The 26,561-nt window shown below is 43.3% G+C and overlaps 45 non-coding genes across 45 annotated transcripts; all 45 read left to right on the plus strand.

Moving 5' to 3' along the window:
- Positions 1-4,027: 4,027 nt before the first annotated feature.
- Positions 4,028-4,109, plus strand: trnas-gcu. Its single transcript has one exon. It is a non-coding gene; the product is annotated as a tRNA-Ser (tRNA).
- Positions 4,110-4,360: 251 nt separating this feature from the next.
- Positions 4,361-4,434, plus strand: trnat-ugu. The gene has a single exon. It is a non-coding gene; the product is annotated as a tRNA-Thr (tRNA).
- A 909-nt stretch (positions 4,435-5,343) lies between these two features.
- trnas-gcu lies at positions 5,344-5,425 on the plus strand. Its single transcript has one exon. It is a non-coding gene; the product is annotated as a tRNA-Ser (tRNA).
- A 253-nt stretch (positions 5,426-5,678) lies between these two features.
- Positions 5,679-5,752, plus strand: trnat-ugu. Its single transcript has one exon. It is a non-coding gene; the product is annotated as a tRNA-Thr (tRNA).
- A 908-nt stretch (positions 5,753-6,660) lies between these two features.
- trnas-gcu lies at positions 6,661-6,743 on the plus strand. Its single transcript has one exon. It is a non-coding gene; the product is annotated as a tRNA-Ser (tRNA).
- A 253-nt stretch (positions 6,744-6,996) lies between these two features.
- Positions 6,997-7,070, plus strand: trnat-ugu. The gene has a single exon. It is a non-coding gene; the product is annotated as a tRNA-Thr (tRNA).
- A 463-nt stretch (positions 7,071-7,533) lies between these two features.
- Positions 7,534-7,607, plus strand: trnat-agu. Its single transcript has one exon. It is a non-coding gene; the product is annotated as a tRNA-Thr (tRNA).
- A 362-nt stretch (positions 7,608-7,969) lies between these two features.
- trnas-gcu lies at positions 7,970-8,052 on the plus strand. Its single transcript has one exon. It is a non-coding gene; the product is annotated as a tRNA-Ser (tRNA).
- A 796-nt stretch (positions 8,053-8,848) lies between these two features.
- Positions 8,849-8,922, plus strand: trnat-agu. The gene has a single exon. It is a non-coding gene; the product is annotated as a tRNA-Thr (tRNA).
- Positions 8,923-9,286: 364 nt separating this feature from the next.
- On the plus strand, positions 9,287-9,366 carry trnas-gcu. The gene has a single exon. It is a non-coding gene; the product is annotated as a tRNA-Ser (tRNA).
- A 794-nt stretch (positions 9,367-10,160) lies between these two features.
- On the plus strand, positions 10,161-10,234 carry trnat-agu. The gene has a single exon. It is a non-coding gene; the product is annotated as a tRNA-Thr (tRNA).
- Positions 10,235-10,594: 360 nt separating this feature from the next.
- trnas-gcu lies at positions 10,595-10,676 on the plus strand. The gene has a single exon. It is a non-coding gene; the product is annotated as a tRNA-Ser (tRNA).
- Positions 10,677-12,191: 1,515 nt separating this feature from the next.
- Positions 12,192-12,273, plus strand: trnas-gcu. The gene has a single exon. It is a non-coding gene; the product is annotated as a tRNA-Ser (tRNA).
- A 253-nt stretch (positions 12,274-12,526) lies between these two features.
- On the plus strand, positions 12,527-12,600 carry trnat-ugu. The gene has a single exon. It is a non-coding gene; the product is annotated as a tRNA-Thr (tRNA).
- Positions 12,601-13,066: 466 nt separating this feature from the next.
- Positions 13,067-13,140, plus strand: trnat-agu. The gene has a single exon. It is a non-coding gene; the product is annotated as a tRNA-Thr (tRNA).
- A 363-nt stretch (positions 13,141-13,503) lies between these two features.
- trnas-gcu lies at positions 13,504-13,585 on the plus strand. Its single transcript has one exon. It is a non-coding gene; the product is annotated as a tRNA-Ser (tRNA).
- Positions 13,586-13,840: 255 nt separating this feature from the next.
- trnat-ugu lies at positions 13,841-13,914 on the plus strand. The gene has a single exon. It is a non-coding gene; the product is annotated as a tRNA-Thr (tRNA).
- Positions 13,915-14,382: 468 nt separating this feature from the next.
- Positions 14,383-14,456, plus strand: trnat-agu. Its single transcript has one exon. It is a non-coding gene; the product is annotated as a tRNA-Thr (tRNA).
- Positions 14,457-14,818: 362 nt separating this feature from the next.
- Positions 14,819-14,900, plus strand: trnas-gcu. The gene has a single exon. It is a non-coding gene; the product is annotated as a tRNA-Ser (tRNA).
- Positions 14,901-15,154: 254 nt separating this feature from the next.
- trnat-ugu lies at positions 15,155-15,228 on the plus strand. The gene has a single exon. It is a non-coding gene; the product is annotated as a tRNA-Thr (tRNA).
- Positions 15,229-15,694: 466 nt separating this feature from the next.
- On the plus strand, positions 15,695-15,768 carry trnat-agu. The gene has a single exon. It is a non-coding gene; the product is annotated as a tRNA-Thr (tRNA).
- A 363-nt stretch (positions 15,769-16,131) lies between these two features.
- trnas-gcu lies at positions 16,132-16,213 on the plus strand. The gene has a single exon. It is a non-coding gene; the product is annotated as a tRNA-Ser (tRNA).
- Positions 16,214-16,468: 255 nt separating this feature from the next.
- trnat-ugu lies at positions 16,469-16,542 on the plus strand. Its single transcript has one exon. It is a non-coding gene; the product is annotated as a tRNA-Thr (tRNA).
- Positions 16,543-17,008: 466 nt separating this feature from the next.
- On the plus strand, positions 17,009-17,082 carry trnat-agu. The gene has a single exon. It is a non-coding gene; the product is annotated as a tRNA-Thr (tRNA).
- A 363-nt stretch (positions 17,083-17,445) lies between these two features.
- trnas-gcu lies at positions 17,446-17,527 on the plus strand. The gene has a single exon. It is a non-coding gene; the product is annotated as a tRNA-Ser (tRNA).
- A 255-nt stretch (positions 17,528-17,782) lies between these two features.
- trnat-ugu lies at positions 17,783-17,856 on the plus strand. Its single transcript has one exon. It is a non-coding gene; the product is annotated as a tRNA-Thr (tRNA).
- A 467-nt stretch (positions 17,857-18,323) lies between these two features.
- On the plus strand, positions 18,324-18,397 carry trnat-agu. Its single transcript has one exon. It is a non-coding gene; the product is annotated as a tRNA-Thr (tRNA).
- A 363-nt stretch (positions 18,398-18,760) lies between these two features.
- trnas-gcu lies at positions 18,761-18,842 on the plus strand. Its single transcript has one exon. It is a non-coding gene; the product is annotated as a tRNA-Ser (tRNA).
- A 255-nt stretch (positions 18,843-19,097) lies between these two features.
- trnat-ugu lies at positions 19,098-19,171 on the plus strand. Its single transcript has one exon. It is a non-coding gene; the product is annotated as a tRNA-Thr (tRNA).
- A 467-nt stretch (positions 19,172-19,638) lies between these two features.
- On the plus strand, positions 19,639-19,712 carry trnat-agu. The gene has a single exon. It is a non-coding gene; the product is annotated as a tRNA-Thr (tRNA).
- Positions 19,713-20,075: 363 nt separating this feature from the next.
- Positions 20,076-20,157, plus strand: trnas-gcu. Its single transcript has one exon. It is a non-coding gene; the product is annotated as a tRNA-Ser (tRNA).
- A 255-nt stretch (positions 20,158-20,412) lies between these two features.
- trnat-ugu lies at positions 20,413-20,486 on the plus strand. The gene has a single exon. It is a non-coding gene; the product is annotated as a tRNA-Thr (tRNA).
- Positions 20,487-20,956: 470 nt separating this feature from the next.
- On the plus strand, positions 20,957-21,030 carry trnat-agu. Its single transcript has one exon. It is a non-coding gene; the product is annotated as a tRNA-Thr (tRNA).
- Positions 21,031-21,393: 363 nt separating this feature from the next.
- Positions 21,394-21,475, plus strand: trnas-gcu. Its single transcript has one exon. It is a non-coding gene; the product is annotated as a tRNA-Ser (tRNA).
- Positions 21,476-21,730: 255 nt separating this feature from the next.
- trnat-ugu lies at positions 21,731-21,804 on the plus strand. Its single transcript has one exon. It is a non-coding gene; the product is annotated as a tRNA-Thr (tRNA).
- A 467-nt stretch (positions 21,805-22,271) lies between these two features.
- trnat-agu lies at positions 22,272-22,345 on the plus strand. Its single transcript has one exon. It is a non-coding gene; the product is annotated as a tRNA-Thr (tRNA).
- Positions 22,346-22,708: 363 nt separating this feature from the next.
- Positions 22,709-22,790, plus strand: trnas-gcu. Its single transcript has one exon. It is a non-coding gene; the product is annotated as a tRNA-Ser (tRNA).
- A 253-nt stretch (positions 22,791-23,043) lies between these two features.
- On the plus strand, positions 23,044-23,117 carry trnat-ugu. Its single transcript has one exon. It is a non-coding gene; the product is annotated as a tRNA-Thr (tRNA).
- Positions 23,118-23,583: 466 nt separating this feature from the next.
- Positions 23,584-23,657, plus strand: trnat-agu. Its single transcript has one exon. It is a non-coding gene; the product is annotated as a tRNA-Thr (tRNA).
- Positions 23,658-24,013: 356 nt separating this feature from the next.
- Positions 24,014-24,101, plus strand: trnas-gcu. Its single transcript has one exon. It is a non-coding gene; the product is annotated as a tRNA-Ser (tRNA).
- Positions 24,102-24,349: 248 nt separating this feature from the next.
- On the plus strand, positions 24,350-24,423 carry trnat-ugu. The gene has a single exon. It is a non-coding gene; the product is annotated as a tRNA-Thr (tRNA).
- Positions 24,424-24,891: 468 nt separating this feature from the next.
- trnat-agu lies at positions 24,892-24,965 on the plus strand. The gene has a single exon. It is a non-coding gene; the product is annotated as a tRNA-Thr (tRNA).
- A 363-nt stretch (positions 24,966-25,328) lies between these two features.
- Positions 25,329-25,410, plus strand: trnas-gcu. Its single transcript has one exon. It is a non-coding gene; the product is annotated as a tRNA-Ser (tRNA).
- Positions 25,411-25,665: 255 nt separating this feature from the next.
- On the plus strand, positions 25,666-25,739 carry trnat-ugu. The gene has a single exon. It is a non-coding gene; the product is annotated as a tRNA-Thr (tRNA).
- A 467-nt stretch (positions 25,740-26,206) lies between these two features.
- trnat-agu lies at positions 26,207-26,280 on the plus strand. The gene has a single exon. It is a non-coding gene; the product is annotated as a tRNA-Thr (tRNA).
- Positions 26,281-26,561: the final 281 nt, after the last annotated feature.

Here is a 26,561-nt window from a genome sequence, read left to right on the forward strand (position 1 = left end):
CTTCCCAAATTGCCTTTTTTTTTTTCATTTTTTTTTCCCAAAAAGAAAAAAAAAAAAGATAAAATTTTTTTTTAAAAAAGAAAGTGCCTTTTGTCCCGCTTTTTTTTGGGAATGAGGTTTCTCTTCATGGGGGCTTTCCTTGAATTAACAAAAACAAACAAAAATTTTACCCGCCCTGATCTTGGGGGGGAGTTAAAATTTTTTTTTTTTTTTTTTTTATTGAATTTTGGGTTAATTTTTTTAGGGAAAATTTTTTTTAGGCGTTCTTTAAAAGTAGGCTTTTTTTGAACGGGCCTGGTTGAGGGTTAAAACCCGTCTTTTAAAAAGGGGGTTGGTTCAATTTGCCTCCGAGTTTAAACTTTTAGGATGTTAATTTGGCATGGAAAATTTTAAATTTGCAAAAAACTGTTTTGCTTTGCCCTTTTTGTGAAATGGGGGGGGGGGAGTTTCCGCTTTTTTTTTTTCTTTGGCCGTGGGGAAAGGGGAAAAAGTGCCTGCCGGGGGGGGAAAATTGTCGTAGGGTAGTAATTCTTTTTTAAAGGAGCGGAAAGGGTCTTAAACAATTTATTTGAAAATTGGGAAAAAAGAAGGGTTTTGCGTACAGCCATGTTTAAATTTAAAAATGGGGGATTTTCCCCACATTGGCTTTAACTTAATCAATTTTTTTCTCAGCTTTTCAATCACCCCTTTTTTTTTAAAAATTTTGGGAACCCCCCCTACATTTTCCCAAAACTTAAAAAAAAAATTTTTAGTGTTTCCAAAAAACCCCATTCTTCAGACCCCTTAAACCCTGTCTTTAAACAGGCTTAGTTGGGGGTGCCGAGGCTACTTTCAGGTTTTATTGGTCTGGTTGCCTGAAACGAAGGAACTTTTATTTTCCGTTTAGTGAGAACCGGAAGCGACCCCTTTATTTTCTTTTTTTGTGAAAACATAAAAAAAACTGCCCACTTTCGCCGTGATTTAATTTGGAAACAGAAGAAACGAAAAATTTGCCTAAGTTTAGTTAGACCCTTTTTTTTTTTGGTCCAGCCATGTTTAAATTGGGGAAAAAATGGCTTTTTGGGCCGGACAATTCGAAAAAAATTTAGGTTTTTTAAACCCCTTCACCTAAACACCCAAATTTTTTTGCTTTAAACCTTAATTTTACTTTTTTATTTTAGAATCAAAAAGAAAAATTTAAAATTTTTAAAACCCCCCCCCCCAAAACCGTTTTTTAAACTTTTTTTTAAAAAGTTTTCCAAAATTTTTTTGGTCTTTTAAAAAAAAAGTCCTTAAAAAACTTTTTACAGAGGAAAAGGAAAGTTTAAACGGGTTTTTTTTGGGGCCCCCCTTTTTCTTTAAAATTTTTAACCCTTAAAGAATGAAATTTTTTTTTGTTTTTTGTTTTTTTTTGCGGGCCGGGGCCCTTTCAAAAAGGGAATTAAATTAGCTTTACAAAGCCTCTTTCCCCCTTTTCCCCAAATTTTAATCTTTTAAAAACAAAAGAAAAAAAAATCTAAAAATTTTTATTTTAAGAGTGACTTTTTGGGGTGTTCTTCTTTTAGGGGGAAAAGGACCTTTGGGGGGCTTCTTGGCCTTTTTAAAAAATAAAAAACCCTTCTTCCCCAAACCCCCGATGTGGGGTGCCTTGTTAAAATCCTTTTATATTTTTTTTTTTTTGTTTGAATTCCAAGAGTTACTTTGTTCTTTCGTCAGGGGGGCAAAAGTTTTTTTTGCTTGGCCCTTTAAAGGAAAAACTCCCGTCGGGGAGATCCAAAGGGGGGCCCGGCCTGAGAGCAACCCGAGGAGTTTAATTTGGCATGAGTTTTTGGGAAAAATTTTCAAAAAAACTGATTTGGGCCCCTTTTAAAGGGGGGGGGGGGTTTTTTAGGCCTTTTGGGCCCGTGGGAAAAGGGGCGAACCTTCCCTTGGGGGAAAAACCCCTTTGGGTTTTAAAAATTTCCTTTGCAAACCTGGGACAATTGTGCGGATATTTAAGAATAAATTTTTTTAAAAGGGGGGTCTAAAAAGGGGGTTTAAAATTTGGGGTACCCGAAGGGTGGTTTTTTTTCCCCCCTGCCGGGTTTGGGTTCCTTTGTTTTTGGGTTTTGAATCCCAAATTTTTTTTTTAAAATTTTAAACTTTTCCTTCCTGCAGCATTTTTGGGGCAGTCAAACGTTTTCCAGAAACTTTTGAAAAAACCCCCCCTCCCCAAAAAAGTTTTTTTAAACCTTTTACAGGCACTGAACCCCGGGGGGGGCCCGAGTTTTAATTCCATTATTTTTTTTTGGTACCCGGGTGTAAATTTGAAAGGGAAAAGTTTTGGTTTTTTGGGGGGAAAAAGGGGGTGGAAAACCGGGGCTGCTTTATTGTCTTTGCTTTTGGGTGGAAAAGGGGCAAACCTGAAATTTTCCCTTTTGAACTTCTTGAGCAAACAAATAAAAGAAAAATTGAATGGGGGGGGGGGGGGGGGGGGGGGGGGGGGGGGGGGGGGGGGGGGGGGGGGGGGGGGGGGGGGGGGGGGGGGGGGGGGGGGGGGGGGGGGGGGGGGGGGGGGGGGGGGGGGGGGGGGGGGGGGGGGGGGGGGGGGGGGGGGGGGGGGGGGGGGGGGGGGGGGGGGGGGGGGGGGGGGGGGGGGGGGGGGGGGGGGGGGGGGGGGGGGGGGGGGGGGGGGGGGGGGGGGGGGGGGGGGGGGGGGGGGGGGGGGGGGGGGGGGGGGGGGGGGGGGGGGGGGGGGGGGGGGGGGGGGGGGGGGGGGGGGGGGGGGGGGGGGGGGGGGGGGGGGGGGGGGGGGGGGGGGGGGGGGGGGGGGGGGGGGGGGGGGGGGGGGGGGGGGGGGGGGGGGGGGGGGGGGGGGGGGGGGGGGGGGGGGGGGGGGTTTCCGTTAAACACCCCACCTCCCTCTAAACACAACGATTTCTCTTAAGTTACTTTCTCAGTCCAGCAACACCTGTTGCTCAAAGGCAGTATCTTAGTCCATATTTTAGAATCGAAATGTTCTGCCTTAAACATTCTATTTTACTGAGTGAAATGGAAACTTGACAAATGAGCTTTTGACATGGGGCGTGGCTTTAGCTGGTTAAAGCGCCTGTCTTGTAAACAGGAGATCCTGAGTTTCAATCTCAGCGGTGCCTTCTTCGCTCTCTGCTTCCTTGCGTTTCTTTTCTGCTGAACACGTGGCAAAGTGAACTTGAAATAAGACTGCGTGGAAAACTTGCCCTTTTCATTGATCTATATTTTAAGTCCTTAATCGAAGTCGACAAAAGAGAATGGAAAACCTCGATGAGAAGAAATGATTTAAGGTGCCTTTGAAGAAGATGACTGCTTTTTTCCTGGATCGCAAAGTCTGTTGTGCTTTTCACGGATTGTGTGAACGTTTTCTCTTCTTCGAGGGCTTCCTTTGAACATTGGATTCAAACAACATATGGCAAACTTCTCTCCTTACAAAAGTCTCAAATCGTGGAACTGCAGTTACTGAAAGTGTGTTCACATTTCAGATGTTTTTTTATTTTTTTTTTTTGTTATTGAATTACCAAGAGGTGGACATTGGTTACATGTTAACTGCTATTTAGGCATGACGTCACACTGCTAGAGTCTCTTCATAACGTCAGGTGCCGTGGCTTAGTTGTTTTAAGCGCCTGTTCTAGTAAACAGGAGATCCTGAGTTTGAGTCTCAGCGGTGCCTGCAGTTTGTCATACTGCTTCTAGTTCATTTTCATCTTGGCACTCGGATGTGCCTTGAAACTTGCAAGGAACAGGTTAGCTTTGTCCGTTCATTGCAGGAGAATGGAGGTGGAGCGCAGCTCTCAGGTTTTATTCTCTTTGCTTTGGCCAGTGAAAGACATAGAGAAAAGTGAAAGCCTGCCTGCCGTCCGTGGCGTGTAACAGATTGCTCTGTAACAAGGCAGCAATTAAACAGAACAATTGATGACGATATGAGTGTTGATGAAGTGTCCGTGACTTAAATATAGAGCTTGGCATGATGCGTAACGGATCAGTGAATTTAAATTTAGGAGGAATGCCTGGAAGGATCGCCGTTTGCTCACGTGACAAGGTGGCCGAGTGGTTAAGGCGATGGACTGCTAATCCATTGTGCTCTGCACGCGTGGGTTCGAATCCCACCCTTGTCGTGACTTTCAATCTTAGAGTCTATTATCCTTTCTGCTGCTATTCTGTGCCAGCAGATCAAATTCAAGAAGAAAATATTCCGGCTGCTTTCCGTAAAGACATAGCGGTTGCCTCTTAAGTTACTTTCTCAGTCCATGACACCTGTTGCTCAAAGGCAGTATCTTAGTCCATATTTTAGAATCGAAATGTTCTGCCTTAAACATTCTATTTTACTGAGTGAAATGGAAACTTGACAAATGAGCTTTTGACATGGGGCGCCGTGGCTTAGCTGGTTAAAGCGCCTGTCTTGTAAACAGGAGATCCTGAGTTCGAATCTCAGCGGTGCCTTCTTCGCTCTCTGCTTCCTTGCGTTTCTTTTCTGCTGAACACGTGGCAAAGTGAACTTGAAATAAGACTGCGTGGAAAACTTGCCCTTTTCATTGATATATTTTAAGTCCTTAATGTCAAGTCGAAAAAAAGAGAATGGAAAACCTCGATGAAGAAATGATTTAAGGTGCCTTTGAAGAAGATGACTGCTTTTTTCCTGGATCGCAAGTCTGTTGTGCTTTTCACGGATTGTGTGAACGTTTTCTCTTCTCCGAGGGCTTCCTTTGAACATTGGATTCAAACAACATATGGCAAACTTCTCTCCTTACAAAAGTCTCAAATCGTGAACTGCAGTTACTGAAAGTGTGTTCACATTTCAGATGTTTTTATTTTTTTTTTGTTATTGAATTACCAAGAGGTGGACATTGGTTACATGTTAACTGCTATTTAGGCGTATGACGTCCAACTGCTAGAGTCTCTTCATAACGTCAGGTGCCGTGGCTTAGTTGTTTTAAGCGCCTGTCTGGTAAACAGGAGATCCTGAGTTTGAGTCTCAGCGTGTGCCTGCAGTTTGTCATACTGCTTCTAATTCATTTTCATCTTGGCACTCGGATGTGCCTTGAAACTTTACAAGGAACAGGTTAGCTTTGTCCGTTTCATTGCAGAAGGCGGAGGTGGAGCGCAGCTCTCAGGTTTTATTCTCTTTGCTTTGGCCAGTGAAAGACATAGAGAAAAGTGAAAGCCTGCCTGCCGTCGTGACGTGTAACAGATTGCTCTGTAACAAGGCAGCAATTAAACAGAACAATTGATGACGATATGAGTGTTGATGAAGTGTCCGTACTTAAATATAGAGCTTGGCATGATGCGTTACCGGATCAGTGAATTTAAATTTAGGAGGAATGCCTGGAAGGATCGCCGCGTTGCTCACGTGACAAGGTGGCCGAGTGGTTAAGGCGATGGACTGCTAATCCATTGTGCTCTGCACGCGTGGGTTCGAATCCCACCCTTGTCGTGACTTTCAATCTTAGAGTCTATTATCCTTTCTGCTGCTATCTGTGCCAGCAGATCAAATTCAAGAAGAAAATATTCCGACGCTGCTTTCCGTAAAAGGCAACGGTTGCCTCTTAAGTTACTTTCTCAGTCCGCGCAACACCTGTTGCTCAAAGGCAGTATCTTAGTCCATATTTTAGAATCGAAATGTTCTGCCTTAAACATTCTATTTTACTGAGTGAAATGGAAACTTGACAAATGAGCTTTTGACATGGGGCGCAGTGGCTTAGCTGGTTAAAGCGCCTGTCTTGTAAACAGGAGATCCTGAGTTCGAATCTCAGCGGTGCCTTCTTCGCTCTGCTTCCTTGCGTTTCTTTTCTGCTGAACACGTGGCAAAGTGAACTTGAAATAAGACTGCGTGGAAAACTTGCCCTTTTTCATTGATATATTTTAAGTCCTTAATCGAAGTCGACAAAAGAGAATGGAAAACCTCGATGAAGAAATGATTTAAGGTGCCTTTGAAGAAGATGACTGCTTTTTCCTGGATCGTCCAAGTCTGTTGTGCTTTTCACGGATTGTGTGAACGTTTTCTCTTCTCGAGGGCTTCCTTTGAACATTGGATTCAAACAACATATGGCAAACTTCTCTCCCTTACAAAAGTCTCAAATCGTGGAACTGCAGTTACTGAAAGTGTGTTCACATTTCAGATGTTTTTATATTTTTTTGTTGTTATTGAATTACCAAGAGGTGGACATTGGTTACATGTTAACTGCTATTTAGGCGTGTGACGTCCACACTGCTAGAGTCTCTTCATAACGTCAGGTGCCGTGGGCTTAGTTGTTTTAAGCGCCTGTCTAGTAAACAGGAGATCCTGAGTTTGAGTCTCAGCGGTGCCTGCAGTTTGTCATACTGCTTCTAGTTCATTTTCATCTTGGCACTCGGATGTGCCTTGAAACTTTGCAAGGAACAGGTTAGCTTTGTCCGTTTCATTGCAGAAGGCGGAGGTGGCACGCAGCTCTCAGGTTTTATTCTCTTTGCTTTGGCCAGTGAAAGACATAGAGAAAAGTGAAAGCCTGCCTGCCGCCGTGACGGTAACAGATTGCTCTGTAACAAGGCAGCAATTAAACAGAACAATTGATGACGATATGAGTGTTGATGAAGTGTCCGTACTTAAATATAGAGCTTGGCATGATGCGTTACGGATCAGTGAATTTAAATTTAGGAGGAATGCCTGGAAGGATCGCCGTTTGCTCACGTGACAAGGTGGCCGAGTGGTTAAGGCGATGGACTGCTAATCCATTGTGCTCTGCACTGCGTGGGTTCGAATCCCACCCTTGTCGTGACTTTCAATCTTAGAGTCTATTATCCTTTCTGCTGCTATCTGTGCCAGCAGATCAAATTCAAGAAGAAAATATTCCGACGCTGCTTTCCGTAAAGACGCAAGCGGTTGCCTCTTAAGTTACTTTCTCAGTCCGCAACACCTGTTGCTCAAAGGCAGTATCTTAGTCCATATTTTAGAATCGAAATGTTCTGCCTTAAACATTCTATTTTACTGAGTGAAATGGAAACTTGACAAATGAGCTTTTGACATGGGGCGCCGTGGCTTAGCTGGTTAAAGCGCCTGTCTTGTAAACAGGAGATCCTGAGTTCGAATCTCAGCGGTGCCTTCTTGCTCTGCTTCCTTGCGTTCTTTTCTGCTGAACACGTGGCAAAGTGAACTTGAAATAAGACTGCGTGGAAAACTTGCCCTTTTCATTGATATATTTTAAGTCCTTAATCGAGATCGACAAAGAGAATGGAAAACCTCGATGAAGAAATGATTTAAGGTGCCTTTGAAGAAGATGACTGCTTTTTCCTGGATCGCAAGTCTGTTGTGCTTTTCACGGATTGTGTGAACGTTTCTCTTCTCCGAGGGCTTCCTTTGAACATTGGATTCAAACAACATATGGCAAACTTCTCTCCTTACAAAAGTCTCAAATCGTGGAACTGCAGTTACTGAAAGTGTGTTCACATTTCAGATGTTTTTTATTTTTTTTGTTATTGAATTACCAAGAGGGTGGACATTGGTTACATATTAACTGCTATTTAGGGCGTATGACGTCACACTGCTAGAGTCTCTTCATAACGTCAGGTGCCGTGGCTTAGTTGTTTTAAGCGCCTGTCTAGTAAACAGGAGATCCTGAGTTTGAGTCTCAGCGGTGCCTGCAGTTTGTCATACTGCTTCTAGTTCATTTTCATCTTGGCACTCGGATGTGCCTTGAAACTTTACAAGGAACATGTTAGCTTTGTCCGTTTCATTGCAGAAGGCGGAGGTGGAGCGCAGCTCTTCAGGTTTTATTCTCTTTGCTTTGGCCAGTGAAAGACATAGAGAAAGTGAAAGCCTGCCTGCCGTCACGACGTGTAACAGATTGCTCTGTAACAAGGCAGCAATTAAACAGAACAATTGATGGCGATATGAGTGTTGATGAAGTGTCCGTACTTAAATATAGAGCTTGGCATGATGCGTTACGGATCAGTGAATTTAAATTTAGGAGGAATGCCTGGAAGGATCGTAGCTTGCTCACGTGACAAGGTGGCCGAAAGTGGTTAAGGCGATGGACTGCTAATCCATTGTGCTCTGCCTGCGTGGGTTCAATCCCACCCTTGTCGTGACTTTCAATCTTAGAGTCTATTATCCTTTCTGCTGCTATCTGTGCCAGCAGATCAAATTCAAGAAGAAAATATTCCGACGCTGCTTTCGTAAAAGACGCCTTAGCGGTTGCCTCTTAAGTTACTTTCTCAGTCAACGCGCTACCACTGTTGCTCAAAGGCAGTATCTTAGTCCATATTTTAGAATCGAAATGTTCTGCCTTAAACATTCTATTTTACTGAGTGGAAATGGAAACTTGACAAATGAGCTTTTGACATGGGGCGCGTGGCTTGGCTGGTTAAAGCCTCTTGTAAACAGGAGATCCTGAGTTCAGATCTCAGCGGTGCCTTCTTCGCTCTGCTTCTTCGCGTTTCTTTCTGCTGAACACGTGGCGTAGTGAACTTGAAATAAGACTGCGTGGAAAACTTGCCCTTTTCATTGATATATTTTAAGTCCTTAATCGAAGTCGACAAAAGAGAATGGAAAACCTCGAAGAAGAAATGATTTAAGGTGCCTTTGAAGAAGATGACTGACTTTTTTCCTGGATCGCAAGTCTGTTGTGCTTTTCACGGATTGTGTGAACGCTTTTCCTTTCTCCAGGGCTTCCTTTGAACATTGGATTCAAACAACATATGGCAAACTTCTCTCCTTACAAAAGTCTCAAATGGTGGAACTGCAGTTACTGAAAGTGTGTTCACATTTCAGATGTTTTATTTTTTTTTTTTGTTGTTAATTACCAAGAGGTGGACATTGGTTACATGTTAACTGCTATTTAGGCGTATGACGCCACACTGCTAGAGTCTCTTCATAACGTCAGGTGCCGTGGCTTAGTTGTTTTAAGCGCCTGTCTAGTAAACAGGAGATCCTGAGTTTGAGTCTCAGCGGTGCCTGCAGTTTGTCATACTGCTTCTAGTTCATTTTCATCTTGGCACTCGGATGTGCCTTGAAACTTTGCAAGGAACAGGTTAGCTTTGTCCGTTTCATTTGCAGAAGGCGGAGGTGGAGCGCAGCTCAGGTTTTATTCTCTTTGCTTTGGCCAGTGAAGAGACATAGAGAAGAGTGAAAGCCTGCCTGCCGCCGCGGCGGTAACAGATTGCTCTGTAACAAGGCAGCAATTAAACAGAACAATTGATGACGATATGAGTGTTGATGAAGTGTCCGTGCTTAAATATAGAGCTTGGCATGATGCGTTACCGGATCAGTGAATTTAAATTTAGGAGGAATGCCTGGAAGGATCGCCGCTTGCTCACGCGTGACAAGGTGGCCGAGTGGTTAAAGGCGATGGACTGCTAATCCATTGTGCTCTGCACGGTGTTCGAATCCCACCCTTGTCGTGACTTTCAATCTTAGAGTCTATTATCCTTTCTGCTTCTATCTGTGCCAGCAGTGATCAAATTCAAGAAGAAAATATTCGACGCTGCTTTCGTAAAGACGCATGCGGTTGCCTCTTAAGTTACTTTCTCAGTCCACTAACACCTGTTGCTCAAAGGCAGTATCTTAGTCCATATTTTAGAATCGAAATGTTCTGCCTTAAACATTCTATTTTACTGAGTGAAATGGAAACTTGACAAATGAGCTTTTGACATGGGGCGCAGGGCTTAGCTGGTTAAAGCGCCTGTCTTGTAAACAGGAGATCCTGAGTTCGAATCTCAGCGGTGCCTTCTCTGCTTCCTTGCGTTTCTTTTCTGCTGAACACGTGGCAAAGTGAACTTGAAATAAGACTGCGTGGAAAACTTGCCCTTTTCATTGATATATTTTAAGTCCTTAATCGAAGTCGACAAAAGAGAATGGAAAACCTCGATGAAGAAATGATTTAAGGTGCCTTTGAAGAAGATGACTGCTTTTTCCTGGATCGCAAGTCTGTTGTGCTTTTCACGGATTGTGTGAACGTTTTCTCTTCTCCGAGGGCTTCCTTTGAACATTGGATTCAAACAACATATGGCAAACTTCTCTCCTTACAAAAGTCTCAAATCGTGGAACTGCAGTTACTGAAAGTGTGTTCACATTTCAGATGTTTTTATTTTTTTTTTGTTATTGAATTACCAAGAGGTGGACATTGTGGTTACATGTTAACTGCTATTTAGGCGTATGGCATCACACTGCTAGAGTCTCTTCATAACGTCAGTCAGGTGCCGTGGCTTAGTTGTTTTAAGCGCCTGTCTAGTAAACAGGAGATCCTGAGTTTGAGTCTCAGCGGTGCCTGCAGTTTGTCATACTGCTTCTAGTTCATTTTCATCTTGGCACCTCGGATGTGCCTTGAAACTTTGCAAGGAACAGGTTAGCTTTGTCCGTTTCATTGCAGAAGGCGGAGGTGGAGCGCAGCTCAGGTTTTATTCTCTTTGCTTTGGCCAGTGAAAGACATAGAGAAAAGTGAAAGCCTGCCTGCCGCGTGACGTGTAACAGATTGCTCTGTAACAAGGCAGCAATTAAACAGAACAATTGATGACGATATGAGTGTTGATGAAGTGTCCGTACTTAAATATAGAGCTTGGCATGATGCGTTCCGGATCAGTGAATTTAAATTTAGGAGGAATGCCTGGAAGGATCGCCGTTTGCTCACGTGACAAGGTGGCCGAGTGGTTAAGGCGATGGACTGCTAATCCATTGTGCTCTGCACGCGTGGGTTCGAATCCCACCCTTGTCGTGACTTTCAATCTTAGAGTCTATTATCCTTTCTGCTGCTTTCTGTGCCAGCAGATCAAATTCAAGAAGAAAATATTCACGCTGCTTTCCGTAAAAGACGCAACGGTTTGCCTCTTAAGTTACTTTCTCAGTCCGCGCAACACCTGTTGCTCAAAGGCAGTATCTTAGTCCATATTTTAGAATCGAAATGTTCTGCCTTAAAGTGATTACCAATGGCAGCTTTCTTTACGTTTGATGTTGAACGTTTTAGGTATTCACTTAAGTAAACATTCTATCTATTACTGAGTGAAATGGAAACTTGACAAATGAGCTTTTGACATGGGGCGTGGCTTGGCTGGTTAAAGCCCTGTCTTGTAAACAGGAGATCCTGAGTTCGAATCTCAGCGGTGCCTTCTTCGCTCTGCTTCCTTGCGTTTCTTTTCTGCTGAACACGTGGCAAAGTGAACTTGAAATAAGACTGCGTGGAAAACTTGCCCTTTTCATTGATATATTTTAAGTCCTTAATCAAGTCGACAAAGAGAATGGAAAAAAGAGAATGGAAAACCTCGATGAAGAAATGATTTAAGGTGCCTTTGAACGTATGCATTAATTGAGATGCGCTGGAGCTCCTCTCTTGAATCGTAACGTTCAATGATTTACAGGCTGAATTCATGCAGCATTAATTAGGTCTTTCGAAGCATGTTTTAAACAGCCTTCTGTTCTTCTAAAGCTCTCTAATCTCGAAGAAATGTCAACATAATTTGTCAATTTCATAAAGTTAAGCTAATTACTCGATGAAGAAATGATTTAAGGTGCCTTTGAAGAAGATGACTGCTTTTTCCTGGATCGCAAGTCTGTTGTGCTTTTCACGGATTGTGTGAACGTTTTCTCTTCTCCGAGGGCTTCCTTTGAACATTGGATTCAAACAACATATGGCAAACTTCTCTCCTTACAAAAGTCTCAAATCGTGGAACTGCAGTTACTGAAAGTGTGTTCACATTTCAGATGTTTTTTATTTTTTTTGTTATTGAATTACCAAGAGGTGGACATTGGTTACATGTTAACTGCTATGATCCGAGTTGATTAGGCGTATGACGTCACACTGCTAGAGTCTCTTCTGCATAACGTCAGGTGCCGTGGCTTAGTTGTTTTAAGCACCTGTCTAGTAAACAGGAGATCCTGAGTTTGAGTCTCAGCGGTGCCTGCAGTTTGTCATACTGCTTCTAGTTCATTTTCATCTTGGCACTCGGATGTGCCTTGAAACTTTTTGCAGAAGGCGGAGGTGGAGCGCAGCTCTCAGGTTTTATTCTCTTTGCTTTGGCCAGTGAAAGACATAGAGAAAAGTGAAAGCCTGCCTGCCGTCGTGACGTGTAACAGATTGCTCTGTAACAAGGCAGCAATTAAACAGAACAATTGATGACGATATGAGTGTTGATGAAGTGTCCGTACTTAAATATAGAGCTTGGCATGATGCGTTACCGGATCAGTGAATTTAAATTTAGGAGGAATGCCTGGAAGGATCGCCGTTTGCTCACGTGACAAGGTGGCCGAGTGGTTAAGGCGATGGACTGCTAATCCATTGTGCTCTGCACGCGTGGGTTCGAATCCCACCCTTGTCGTGACTTTCAATCTTAGAGTCTATTATCCTTTCTGCTGCTATCTGTGCCAGCAGATCAAATTCAAGAAGAAAATATTCCGACGCTGCTTTCCGTAAAAGACGCAACGGTTGCCTCTTAAGTTACTTTCTCAGTCCGCAACACCTGTTGCTCAAAGGCAGTATCTTAGTCCATATTTTAGAATCGAAATGTTCTGCCTTAAACATTCTATTTTACTGAGTGAAATGGAAACTTGACAAATGAGCTTTTGACATGGGGCGCCGTGGCTTAGCTGGTTAAAGCGCCTGTCTTGTAAACAGGAGATCCTGAGTTCGAATCTCAGCGGTGCCTTCTTCGCTCTGCTTCCTTGCGTTTCTTTTCTGCTGAACACGTGGCAAAGTGAACTTGAAATAAGACTGCGTGGAAAACTTGCCCTTTTTCATTGATATATTTTAAGTCCTTAATCGAAGTCGACAAAAGAGAATGGAAAACCTCGATGAAGAAATGATTTAAGGTGCCTTTGAAGAAGATGACTGCTTTTTCCTGGATCGCAAGTCTGTTGTGCTTTTCACGGATTGTGTGAACGTTTTCTCTTCTCCGAGGGCTTCCTTTGAACATTGGATTCAAACAACATATGGCAAACTTCTCTCCTTACAAAAGTCTCAAATCGTGGAACTGCAGTTACTGAAAGTGTGTTCACATTTCAGATGTTTTTTTTTTTTTTTGTTATTGAATTACCAAGAGGTGGACATTGGTTACATGTTAACTGCTATTTAGGCGTATGACGTCACACTGCTAGAGTCTCTTCATAACGTCAGGTGCCGTGGCTTAGTTGTTTTAAGCGCCTGTCTAGTAAACAGGAGATCCTGAGTTTGAGTCTCAGCGGTGCCTGCAGTTTGTCATACTGCTTCTAGTTCATTTTCATCTTGGCACTCGGATGTGCCTTGAAACTTTGCAAGGAACAGGTTAGCTTTGTCCGTTTCATTGCAGAAGGCGGAGGTGGAGCGCAGCTCTCAGGTTTTATTCTCTTTGCTTTGGCCAGTGAAAGACATAGAGAAAAGTGAAAGCCTGCCTGCCGTCGTGACGTGTAACAGATTGCTCTGTAACAAGGCAGCAATTAAACAGAACAATTGATGACGATATGAGTGTTGATGAAGTGTCCGTACTTAAATATAGAGCTTGGCATGATGCGTTACCGGATCAGTGAATTTAAATTTAGGAGGAATGCCTGGAAGGATCGCCGTTTGCTCACGTGACAAGGTGGCCGAGTGGTTAAGGCGATGGACTGCTAATCCATTGTGCTCTGCACGCGTGGGTTCGAATCCCACCCTTGTCGTGACTTTCAATCTTAGAGTCTATTATCCTTTCTGCTGCTATCTGTGCCAGCAGATCAAATTCAAGAAGAAAATATTCCGACGCTGCTTTCCGTAAAAGACGCAACGGTTGCCTCTTAAGTTACTTTCTCAGTCCGCGCAACACCTGTTGCTCAAAGGCAGTATCTTAGTCCATATTTTAGAATCGAAATGTTCTGCCTTAAACATTCTATTTTACTGAGTGAAATGGAAACTTGACAAATGAGCTTTTGACATGGGGCGCCGTGGCTTAGCTGGTTAAAGCGCCTGTCTTGTAAACAGGAGATCCTGAGTTCGAATCTCAGCGGTGCCTTCTTCGCTCTGCTTCCTTGCGTTTCTTTTCTGCTGAACACGTGGCAAAGTGAACTTGAAATAAGACTGCGTGGAAAACTTGCCCTTTTTCATTGATATATTTTAAGTCCTTAATCGAAGTCGACAAAAGAGAATGGAAAACCTCGATGAAGAAATGATTTAAGGTGCCTTTGAAGAAGATGACTGCTTTTTCCTGGATCGCAAGTCTGTTGTGCTTTTCACGGATTGTGTGAACGTTTTCTCTTCTCCGAGGGCTTCCTTTGAACATTGGATTCAAACAACATATGGCAAACTTCTCTCCTTACAAAAGTCTCAAATCGTGGAACTGCAGTTACTGAAAGTGTGTTCACATTTCAGATGTTTTTTTATTTTTTTTTGTTATTGAATTACCAAGAGGTGGACATTGGTTACATGTTAACTGCTATTTAGGCGTATGACGTCACACTGCTAGAGTCTCTTCATAACGTCAGGTGCCGTGGCTTAGTTGTTTTAAGCGCCTGTCTAGTAAACAGGAGATCCTGAGTTTGAGTCTCAGCGGTGCCTGCAGTTTGTCATACTGCTTCTAGTTCATTTTCATCTTGGCACTCGGATGTGCCTTGAAACTTTGCAAGGAACAGGTTAGCTTTGTCCGTTTCATTGCAGAAGGCGGAGGTGGAGCGCAGCTCTCAGGTTTTATTCTCTTTGCTTTGGCCAGTGAAAGACATAGAGAAAAGTGAAAGCCTGCCTGCCGTCGTGACGTGTAACAGATTGCTCTGTAACAAGGCAGCAATTAAACAGAACAATTGATGACGATATGAGTGTTGATGAAGTGTCCGTACTTAAATATAGAGCTTGGCATGATGCGTACCGGATCAGTGAATTTAAATTTAGGAGGAATGCCTGGAAGGATCGCCGTTTGCTCACGTGACAAGGTGGCCGAGTGGTTAAGGCGATGGACTGCTAATCCATTGTGCTCTGCACGCGTGGGTTCGAATCCCACCCTTGTCGTGACTTTCAATCTTAGAGTCTATTATCCTTTCTGCTGCTATCTGTGCCAGCAGATCAAATTCAAGAAGAAAATATTCCGACGCTGCTTTCCGTAAAAGACGCAACGGTTGCCTCTTAAGTTACTTTCTCAGTCCGCGCAACACCTGTTGCTCAAAGGCAGTATCTTAGTCCATATTTTAGAATCGAAATGTTCTGCCTTAAACATTCTATTTTACTGAGTGAAATGGAAACTTGACAAATGAGCTTTTGACATGGGCGCCGTGGCTTAGCTGGTTAAAGCGCCTGTCTTGTAAACAGGAGATCCTGAGTTCGAATCTCAGCGGTGCCTTCTTCGCTCTGCTTCCTTGCGTTTCTTTTCTGCTGAACACGTGGCAAAGTGAACTTGAAATAAGACTGCGTGGAAAACTTGCCCTTTTTCATTGATATATTTTAAGTCCTTAATCGAAGTCGACAAAAGAGAATGGAAAACCTCGATGAAGAAATGATTTAAGGTGCCTTTGAAGAAGATGACTGCTTTTTCCTGGATCGCAAGTCTGTTGTGCTTTTCACGGATTGTGTGAACGTTTTCTCTTCTCCGAGGGCTTCCTTTGAACATTGGATTCAAACAACATATGGCAAACTTCTCTCCTTACAAAAGTCTCAAATCGTGGAACTGCAGTTACTGAAAGTGTGTTCACATTTCAGATGTTTTTATTTTTTTTTGTTATTGAATTACCAAGAGGTGGACATTGGTTACATGTTAACTGCTATTTAGGCGTATGACGTCACACTGCTAGAGTCTCTTCATAACGTCAGGTGCCGTGGCTTAGTTGTTTTAAGCGCCTGTCTAGTAAACAGGAGATCCTGAGTTTGAGTCTCAGCGGTGCCTGCAGTTTGTCATACTGCTTCTAGTTCATTTTCATCTTGGCACTCGGATGTGCCTTGAAACTTTGCAAGGAACAGGTTAGCTTTGTCCGTTTCATTGCAGAAGGCGGAGGTGGAGCGCAGCTCTCAGGTTTTATTCTCTTTGCTTTGGCCAGTGAAAGACATAGAGAAAAGTGAAAGCCTGCCTGCCGTCGTGACGTGTAACAGATTGCTCTGTAACAAGGCAGCAATTAAACAGAACAATTGATGACGATATGAGTGTTGATGAAGTGTCCGTACTTAAATATAGAGCTTGGCATGATGCGTTACCGGATCAGTGAATTTAAATTTAGGAGGAATGCCTGGAAGGATCGCCGTTTGCTCACGTGACAAGGTGGCCGAGTGGTTAAGGCGATGGACTGCTAATCCATTGTGCTCTGCACGCGTGGGTTCGAATCCCACCCTTGTCGTGACTTTCAATCTTAGAGTCTATTATCCTTTCTGCTGCTATCTGTGCCAGCAGATCAAATTCAAGAAGAAAATATTCCGACGCTGCTTTCCGTAAAAGACGCAACGGTTGCCTCTTAAGTTACTTTCTCAGTCCGCGCAACACCTGTTGCTCAAAGGCAGTATCTTAGTCCATATTTTAGAATCGAAATGTTCTGCCTTAAACATTCTATTTTACTGAGTGAAATGGAAACTTGACAAATGAGCTTTTGACATGGGGCGCCGTGGCTTAGCTGGTTAAAGCGCCTGTCTTGTAAACAGGAGATCCTGAGTTCGAATCTCAGCGGTGCCTTCTTCGCTCTGCTTCCTTGCGTTTCTTTTCTGCTGAACACGTGGCAAAGTGAACTTGAAATAAGACTGCGTGGAAAACTTGCCCTTTTTCATTGATATATTTTAAGTCCTTAATCGAAGTCGACAAAAGAGAATGGAAAACCTCGATGAAGAAATGATTTAAGGTGCCTTTGAAGAAGATGACTGCTTTTTCCTGGATCGCAAGTCTGTTGTGCTTTTCACGGATTGTGTGAACGTTTTCTCTTCTCCGAGGGCTTCCTTTGAACATTGGATTCAAACAACATATGGCAAACTTCTCTCCTTACAAAAGTCTCAAATCGTGGAACTGCAGTTACTGAAAGTGTGTTCACATTTCAGATGTTTTTTATTTTTTTTGTTATTGAATTACCAAGAGGTGGACATTGGTTACATGTTAACTGCTATTTAGGCGTATGACGTCACACTGCTAGAGTCTCTTCATAACGTCAGGTGCCGTGGCTTAGTTGTTTTAAGCGCCTGTCTAGTAAACAGGAGATCCTGAGTTTGAGTCTCAGCGGTGCCTGCAGTTTGTCATACTGCTTCTAGTTCATTTTCATCTTGGCACTCGGATGTGCCTTGAAACTTTGCAAGGAACAGGTTAGCTTTGTCCGTTTCATTGCAGAAGGCGGAGGTGGAGCGCAGCTCTCAGGTTTTATTCTCTTTGCTTTGGCCAGTGAAAGACATAGAGAAAAGTGAAAGCCTGCCTGCCGTCGTGACGTGTAACAGATTGCTCTGTAACAAGGCAGCAATTAAACAGAACAATTGATGACGATATGAGTGTTGATGAAGTGTCCGTACTTAAATATAGAGCTTGGCATGATGCGTTACCGGATCAGTGAATTTAAATTTAGGAGGAATGCCTGGAAGGATCGCCGTTTGCTCACGTGACAAGGTGGCCGAGTGGTTAAGGCGATGGACTGCTAATCCATTGTGCTCTGCACGCGTGGGTTCGAATCCCACCCTTGTCGTGACTTTCAATCTTAGAGTCTATTATCCTTTCTGCTGCTATCTGTGCCAGCAGATCAAATTCAAGAAGAAAATATTCCGACGCTGCTTTCCGTAAAAGACGCAACGGTTGCCTCTTAAGTTACTTTCTCAGTCCGCGCAACACCTGTTGCTCAAAGGCAGTATCTTAGTCCATATTTTAGAATCGAAATGTTCTGCCTTAAACATTCTATTTTACTGAGTGAAATGGAAACTTGACAAATGAGCTTTTGACATGGGGCGCCGTGGCTTAGCTGGTTAAAGCGCCTGTCTTGTAAACAGGAGATCCTGAGTTCGAATCTCAGCGGTGCCTTCTTCGCTCTGCTTCCTTGCGTTTCTTTTCTGCTGAACACGTGGCAAAGTGAACTTGAAATAAGACTGCGTGGAAAACTTGCCCTTTTTCATTGATATATTTTAAGTCCTTAATCGAAGTCGACAAAAGAGAATGGAAAACCTCGATGAAGAAATGATTTAAGGTGCCTTTGAAGAAGATGACTGCTTTTTCCTGGATCGCAAGTCTGTTGTGCTTTTCACGGATTGTGTGAACGTTTTCTCTTCTCCGAGGGCTTCCTTTGAACATTGGATTCAAACAACATATGGCAAACTTCTCTCCTTACAAAAGTCTCAAATCGTGGAACTGCAGTTACTGAAAGTGTGTTCACATTTCAGATGTTTTTATTTTTTTTTTGTTATTGAATTACCAAGAGGTGGACATTGGTTACATGTTAACTGCTATTTAGGCGTATGACGTCACACTGCTAGAGTCTCTTCATAACGTCAGGTGCCGTGGCTTAGTTGTTTTAAGCGCCTGTCTAGTAAACAGGAGATCCTGAGTTTGAGTCTCAGCGGTGCCTGCAGTTTGTCATACTGCTTCTAGTTCATTTTCATCTTGGCACTCGGATGTGCCTTGAAACTTTGCAAGGAACAGGTTAGCTTTGTCCGTTTCATTGCAGAAGGCGGAGGTGGAGCGCAGCTCTCAGGTTTTATTCTCTTTGCTTTGGCCAGTGAAAGACATAGAGAAAAGTGAAAGCCTGCCTGCCGTCGTGACGTGTAACAGATTGCTCTGTAACAAGGCAGCAATTAAACAGAACAATTGATGACGATATGAGTGTTGATGAAGTGTCCGTACTTAAATATAGAGCTTGGCATGATGCGTTACCGGATCAGTGAATTTAAATTTAGGAGGAATGCCTGGAAGGATCGCCGTTTGCTCACGTGACAAGGTGGCCGAGTGGTTAAGGCGATGGACTGCTAATCCATTGTGCTCTGCACGCGTGGGTTCGAATCCCACCCTTGTCGTGACTTTCAATCTTAGAGTCTATTATCCTTTCTGCTGCTATCTGTGCCAGCAGATCAAATTCAAGAAGAAAATATTCCGACGCTGCTTTCCGTAAAAGACGCAACGGTTGCCTCTTAAGTTACTTTCTCAGTCCGCGCAACACCTGTTGCTCAAAGGCAGTATCTTAGTCCATATTTTAGAATCGAAATGTTCTGCCTTAAACATTCTATTTTACTGAGTGAAATGGAAACTTGACAAATGAGCTTTTGACATGGGGCGCCGTGGCTTAGCTGGTTAAAGCGCCTGTCTTGTAAACAGGAGATCCTGAGTTCGAATCTCAGCGGTGCCTTCTTCGCTCTGCTTCCTTGCGTTTCTTTTCTGCTGAACACGTGGCAAAGTGAACTTGAAATAAGACTGCGTGGAAAACTTGCCCTTTTTCATTGATATATTTTAAGTCCTTAATCGAAGTCGACAAAAGAGAATGGAAAACCTCGATGAAGAAATGATTTAAGGTGCCTTTGAAGAAGATGACTGCTTTTTCCTGGATCGCAAGTCTGTTGTGCTTTTCACGGATTGTGTGAACGTTTTCTCTTCTCCGAGGGCTTCCTTTGAACATTGGATTCAAACAACATATGGCAAACTTCTCTCCTTACAAAAGTCTCAAATCGTGGAACTGCAGTTACTGAAAGTGTGTTCACATTTCAGATGTTTTTTATTTTTTTTTGTTATTGAATTACCAAGAGGTGGACATTGGTTACATGTTAACTGCTATTTAGGCGTATGACGTCACACTGCTAGAGTCTCTTCATAACGTCAGGTGCCGTGGCTTAGTTGTTTTAAGCGCCTGTCTAGTAAACAGGAGATCCTGAGTTTGAGTCTCAGCGGTGCCTGCAGTTTGTCATACTGCTTCTAGTTCATTTTCATCTTGGCACTCGGATGTGCCTTGAAACTTTGCAAGGAACAGGTTAGCTTTGTCCGTTTCATTGCAGAAGGCGGAGGTGGAGCGCAGCTCTCAGGTTTTATTCTCTTTGCTTTGGCCAGTGAAAGACATAGAGAAAAGTGAAAGCCTGCCTGCCGTCGTGACGTGTAACAGATTGCTCTGTAACAAGGCAGCAATTAAACAGAACAATTGATGACGATATGAGTGTTGATGAAGTGTCCGTACTTAAATATAGAGCTTGGCATGATGCGTTACCGGATCAGTGAATTTAAATTTAGGAGGAATGCCTGGAAGGATCGCCGTTTGCTCACGTGACAAGGTGGCCGAGTGGTTAAGGCGATGGACTGCTAATCCATTGTGCTCTGCACGCGTGGGTTCGAATCCCACCCTTGTCGTGACTTTCAATCTTAGAGTCTATTATCCTTTCTGCTGCTATCTGTGCCAGCAGATCAAATTCAAGAAGAAAATATTCCGACGCTGCTTTCCGTAAAAGACGCAACGGTTGCCTCTTAAGTTACTTTCTCAGTCCGCGCAACACCTGTTGCTCAAAGGCAGTATCTTAGTCCATATTTTAGAATCGAAATGTTCTGCCTTAAACATTCTATTTTACTGAGTGAAATGGAAACTTGACAAATGAGCTTTTGACATGGGGCGCCGTGGCTTAGCTGGTTAAAGCGCCTGTCTTGTAAACAGGAGATCCTGAGTTCGAATCTCAGCGGTGCCTTCTTCGCTCTGCTTCCTTGCGTTTCTTTTCTGCTGAACACGTGGCAAAGTGAACTTGAAATAAGACTGCGTGGAAAACTTGCCCTTTTTCATTGATATATTTTAAGTCCTTAATCGAAGTCGACAAAAGAGAATGGAAAACCTCGATGAAGAAATGATTTAAGGTGCCTTTGAAGAAGATGACTGCTTTTTCCTGGATCGCAAGTCTGTTGTGCTTTTCACGGATTGTGTGAACGTTTTCTCTTCTCGAGGGCTTCCTTTGAACATTGGATTCAAACAACATATGGCAAACTTCTCTCCTTACAAAAGTCTCAAATCGTGGAACTGCAGTTACTGAAAGTGTGTTCACATTTCAGATGTTTTTTTATTTTTTTTTTTTGTTATTGAATTACCAAGAGGTGGACATTGGTTACATGTTAACTGCTATTTAGGCGTATGACGTCACACTGCTAGAGTCTCTTCATAACGTCAGGTGCCGTGGCTTAGTTGTTTTAAGCGCCTGTCTAGTAAACAGGAGATCCTGAGTTTGAGTCTCAGCGGTGCCTGCAGTTTGTCATACTGCTTCTAGTTCATTTTCATCTTGGCACTCGGATGTGCCTTGAAACTTTGCAAGGAACAGGTTAGCTTTGTCCGTTTCATTGCAGAAGGCGGAGGTGGAGCGCAGCTCTCAGGTTTTATTCTCTTTGCTTTGGCCAGTGAAAGACATAGAGAAAAGTGAAAGCCTGCCTGCCGTCGTGACGTGTAACAGATTGCTCTGTAACAAGGCAGCAATTAAACAGAACAATTGATGACGATATGAGTGTTGATGAAGTGTCCGTACTTAAATATAGAGCTTGGCATGATGCGTTACCGGATCAGTGAATTTAAATTTAGGAGGAATGCCTGGAAGGATCGCCGTTTGCTCACGTGACAAGGTGGCCGAGTGGTTAAGGCGATGGACTGCTAATCCATTGTGCTCTGCACGCGTGGGTTCGAATCCCACCCTTGTCGTGACTTTCAATCTTAGAGTCTATTATCCTTTCTGCTGCTATCTGTGCCAGCAGATCAAATTCAAGAAGAAAATATTCCGACGCTGCTTTCCGTAAAAGACGCAACGGTTGCCTCTTAAGTTACTTTCTCAGTCCGCGCAACACCTGTTGCTCAAAGGCAGTATCTTAGTCCATATTTTAGAATCGAAATGTTCTGCCTTAAACATTCTATTTTACTGAGTGAAATGGAAACTTGACAAATGAGCTTTTGACATGGGGCGCCGTGGCTTAGCTGGTTAAAGCGCCTGTCTTGTAAACAGGAGATCCTGAGTTCGAATCTCAGCGGTGCCTTCTTCGCTCTGCTTCCTTGCGTTTCTTTTCTGCTGAACACGTGGCAAAGTGAACTTGAAATAAGACTGCGTGGAAAACTTGCCCTTTTTCATTGATATATTTTAAGTCCTTAATCGAAGTCGACAAAAGAGAATGGAAAACCTCGATGAAGAAATGATTTAAGGTGCCTTTGAAGAAGATGACTGCTTTTTCCTGGATCGCAAGTCTGTTGTGCTTTTCACGGATTGTGTGAACGTTTTCTCTTCTCCGAGGGCTTCCTTTGAACATTGGATTCAAACAACATATGGCAAACTTCTCTCCTTACAAAAGTCTCAAATCGTGGAACTGCAGTTACTGAAAGTGTGTTCACATTTCAGATGTTTTTTATTTTTTTTTGTTATTGAATTACCAAGAGGTGGACATTGGTTACATGTTAACTGCTATTTAGGCGTATGACGTCACACTGCTAGAGTCTCTTCATAACGTCAGGTGCCGTGGCTTAGTTGTTTTAAGCGCCTGTCTAGTAAACAGGAGATCCTGAGTTTGAGTCTCAGCGGTGCCTGCAGTTTGTCATACTGCTTCTAGTTCATTTTCATCTTGGCACTCGGATGTGCCTTGAAACTTTGCAAGGAACAGGTTAGCTTTGTCCGTTTCATTGCAGAAGGCGGAGGTGGAGCGCAGCTCTCAGGTTTTATTCTCTTTGCTTTGGCCAGTGAAAGACATAGAGAAAAGTGAAAGCCTGCCTGCCGTCGTGACGTGTAACAGATTGCTCTGTAACAAGGCAGCAATTAAACAGAACAATTGATGACGATATGAGTGTTGATGAAGTGTCCGTACTTAAATATAGAGCTTGGCATGATGCGTTACCGGATCAGTGAATTTAAATTTAGGAGGAATGCCTGGAAGGATCGCCGTTTGCTCACGTGACAAGGTGGCCGAGTGGTTAAGGCGATGGACTGCTAATCCATTGTGCTCTGCACGCGTGGGTTCGAATCCCACCCTTGTCGTGACTTTCAATCTTAGAGTCTATTATCCTTTCTGCTGCTATCTGTGCCAGCAGATCAAATTCAAGAAGAAAATATTCCGACGCTGCTTTCCGTAAAAGGCAACGGTTGCCTCTTAAGTTACTTTCTCAGTCCGCGCAACACCTGTTGCTCAAAGGCAGTATCTTAGTCCATATTTTAGAATCGAAATGTTCTGCCTTAAACATTCTATTTTACTGAGTGAAATGGAAACTTGACAAATGAGCTTTTGACATGGGGCGCCGTGGCTTAGCTGGTTAAAGCGCCTGTCTTGTAAACAGGAGATCCTGAGTTCGAATCTCAGCGGTGCCTTCTTCGCTCTGCTTCCTTGCGTTTCTTTTCTGCTGAACACGTGGCAAAGTGAACTTGAAATAAGACTGCGTGGAAAACTTGCCCTTTTTCATTGATATATTTTAAGTCCTTAATCGAAGTCGACAAAAGAGAATGGAAAACCTCGATGAAGAAATGATTTAAGGTGCCTTTGAAGAAGATGACTGCTTTTTCCTGGATCGCAAGTCTGTTGTGCTTTTCACGGATTGTGTGAACGTTTTCTCTTCTCCGAGGGCTTCCTTTGAACATTGGATTCAAACAACATATGGCAAACTTCTCTCCTTACAAAAGTCTCAAATCGTGGAACTGCAGTTACTGAAAGTGTGTTCACATTTCAGATGTTTTTATTTTTTTTTGTTATTGAATTACCAAGAGGTGGACATTGGTTACATGTTAACTGCTATTTAGGCGTATGACGTCACACTGCTAGAGTCTCTTCATAACGTCAGGTGCCGTGGCTTAGTTGTTTTAAGCGCCTGTCTAGTAAACAGGAGATCCTGAGTTTGAGTCTCAGCGGTGCCTGCAGTTTGTCATACTGCTTCTAGTTCATTTTCATCTTGGCACTCGGATGTGCCTTGAAACTTTGCAAGGAACAGGTTAGCTTTGTCCGTTTCATTGCAGAAGGCGGAGGTGGAGCGCAGCTCTCAGGTTTTATTCTCTTTGCTTTGGCCAGTGAAAGACATAGAGAAAAGTGAAAGCCTGCCTGCCGTCGTGACGCGTGTAACAGATTGCTCTGTAACAAGGCAGCAATTAAACAGAACAATTGATGACGATATGAGTGTTGATGAAGTGTCCGTACTTAAATATAGAGCTTGGCATGATGCGTACCGGATCAGTGAATTTAAATTTAGGAGGAATGCCTAGAAGGATCGCCGTTTACTCACGTGGCCGAGTGGTTAAGGCGATGGACTGCTAATCCATTGTGCTCTGCACGCGTGGGTTCGAATCCCACCCTTGTCGTGACTTTCAATCTTAGAGTCTATTATCCTTTCTGCTGCTATCTGTGCCAGCAGATCAAATTCAAGAAGAAAATATTCCGACGCTGCTTTCCGTAAAAGACGCAACGGTTGCCTCTTAAGTTACTTTCTCAGTCCGCGCAACACCTGTTGCTCAAAGGCAGTATCTTAGTCCATATTTTAGAATCGAAATGTTCTGCCTTAAACATTCTATTTTACTGAGTGAAATGGAAACTTGACAAATGAGCTTTTGACATGGGCGCCGTGGCTTAGCTGGTTAAAGCGCCTGTCTTGTAAACAGGAGATCCTGAGTTCGAATCTCAGCGGTGCCTTCTTCGCTCTGCTTCCTTGCGTTTCTTTTCTGCTGAACACGTGGCAAAGTGAACTTGAAATAAGACTGCGTGGAAAACTTGCCCTTTTTCATTGATATATTTTAAGTCCTTAATCGAAGTCGACAAAAGAGAATGGAAAACCTCGATGAAGAAATGATTTAAGGTGCCTTTGAAGAAGATGACTGCTTTTTCCTGGATCGCAAGTCTGTTGTGCTTTTCACGGATTGTGTGAACGTTTTCTCTTCTCGAGGGCTTCCTTTGAACATTGGATTCAAACAACATATGGCAAACTTCTCTCCTTACAAAAGTCTCAAATCGTGGAACTGCAGTTACTGAAAGTGTGTTCACATTTCAGATGTTTTTTTATTTTTTTTTTGTTATTGAATTACCAAGAGGTGGACATTGGTTACATGTTAACTGCTATTTAGGCGTATGACGTCACACTGCTAGAGTCTCTTCATAACGTCAGGTGCCGTGGCTTAGTTGTTTTAAGCGCCTGTCTAGTAAACAGGAGATCCTGAGTTTGAGTCTCAGCGGTGCCTGCAGTTTGTCATACTGCTTCTAGTTCATTTTCATCTTGGCACTCGGATGTGCCTTGAAACTTTGCAAGGAACAGGTTAGCTTTGTCCGTTTCATTGCAGAAGGCGGAGGTGGAGCGCAGCTCTCAGGTTTTATTCTCTTTGCTTTGGCCAGTGAAAGACATAGAGAAAAGTGAAAGCCTGCCTGCCGTCGTGACGTGTAACAGATTGCTCTGTAACAAGGCAGCAATTAAACAGAACAATTGATGACGATATGAGTGTTGATGAAGTGTCCGTACTTAAATATAGAGCTTGGCATGATGCGTTACCGGATCAGTGAATTTAAATTTAGGAGGAATGCCTGGAAGGATCGCCGTTTGCTCACGTGACAAGGTGGCCGAGTGGTTAAGGCGATGGACTGCTAATCCATTGTGCTCTGCACGCGTGGGTTCGAATCCCACCCTTGTCGTGACTTTCAATCTTAGAGTCTATTATCCTTTCTGCTGCTATCTGTGCCAGCAGATCAAATTCAAGAAGAAAATATTCCGACGCTGCTTTCCGTAAAAGACGCAACGGTTGCCTCTTAAGTTACTTTCTCAGTCCGCGCAACACCTGTTGCTCAAAGGCAGTATCTTAGTCCATATTTTAGAATCGAAATGTTCTGCCTTAAACATTCTATTTTACTGAGTGAAATGGAAACTTGACAAATGAGCTTTTGACATGGGGCGCCGTGGCTTAGCTGGTTAAAGCGCCTGTCTTGTAAACAGGAGATCCTGAGTTCGAATCTCAGCGGTGCCTTCTTCGCTCTGCTTCCTTGCGTTTCTTTTCTGCTGAACACGTGGCAAAGTGAACTTGAAATAAGACTGCGTGGAAAACTTGCCCTTTTTCATTGATATATTTTAAGTCCTTAATCGAAGTCGACAAAAGAGAATGGAAAACCTCGATGAAGAAATGATTTAAGGTGCCTTTGAAGAAGATGACTGCTTTTTCCTGGATCGCAAGTCTGTTGTGCTTTTCACGGATTGTGTGAACGTTTTCTCTTCTCCGAGGGCTTCCTTTGAACATTGGATTCAAACAACATATGGCAAACTTCTCTCCTTACAAAAGTCTCAAATCGTGGAACTGCAGTTACTGAAAGTGTGTTCACATTTCAGATGTTTTTTATTTTTTTTTGTTATTGAATTACCAAGAGGTGGACATTGGTTACATGTTAACTGCTATTTAGGCGTATGACGTCACACTGCTAGAGTCTCTTCATAACGTCAGGTGCCGTGGCTTAGTTGTTTTAAGCGCCTGTCTAGTAAACAGGAGATCCTGAGTTTGAGTCTCAGCGGTGCCTGCAGTTTGTCATACTGCTTCTAGTTCATTTTCATCTTGGCACTCGGATGTGCCTTGAAACTTTGCAAGGAACAGGTTAGCTTTGTCCGTTTCATTGCAGAAGGCGGAGGTGGAGCGCAGCTCTCAGGTTTTATTCTCTTTGCTTTGGCCAGTGAAAGACATAGAGAAAAGTGAAAGCCTGCCTGCCGTCGTGACGTGTAACAGATTGCTCTGTAACAAGGCAGCAATTAAACAGAACAATTGATGACGATATGAGTGTTGATGAAGTGTCCGTACTTAAAT

Source organism: Polypterus senegalus, unplaced genomic scaffold, assembly GCF_016835505.1.
Source record: "Polypterus senegalus isolate Bchr_013 unplaced genomic scaffold, ASM1683550v1 scaffold_4464, whole genome shotgun sequence".
NCBI lineage: Eukaryota > Metazoa > Chordata > Cladistia > Polypteriformes > Polypteridae > Polypterus > Polypterus senegalus.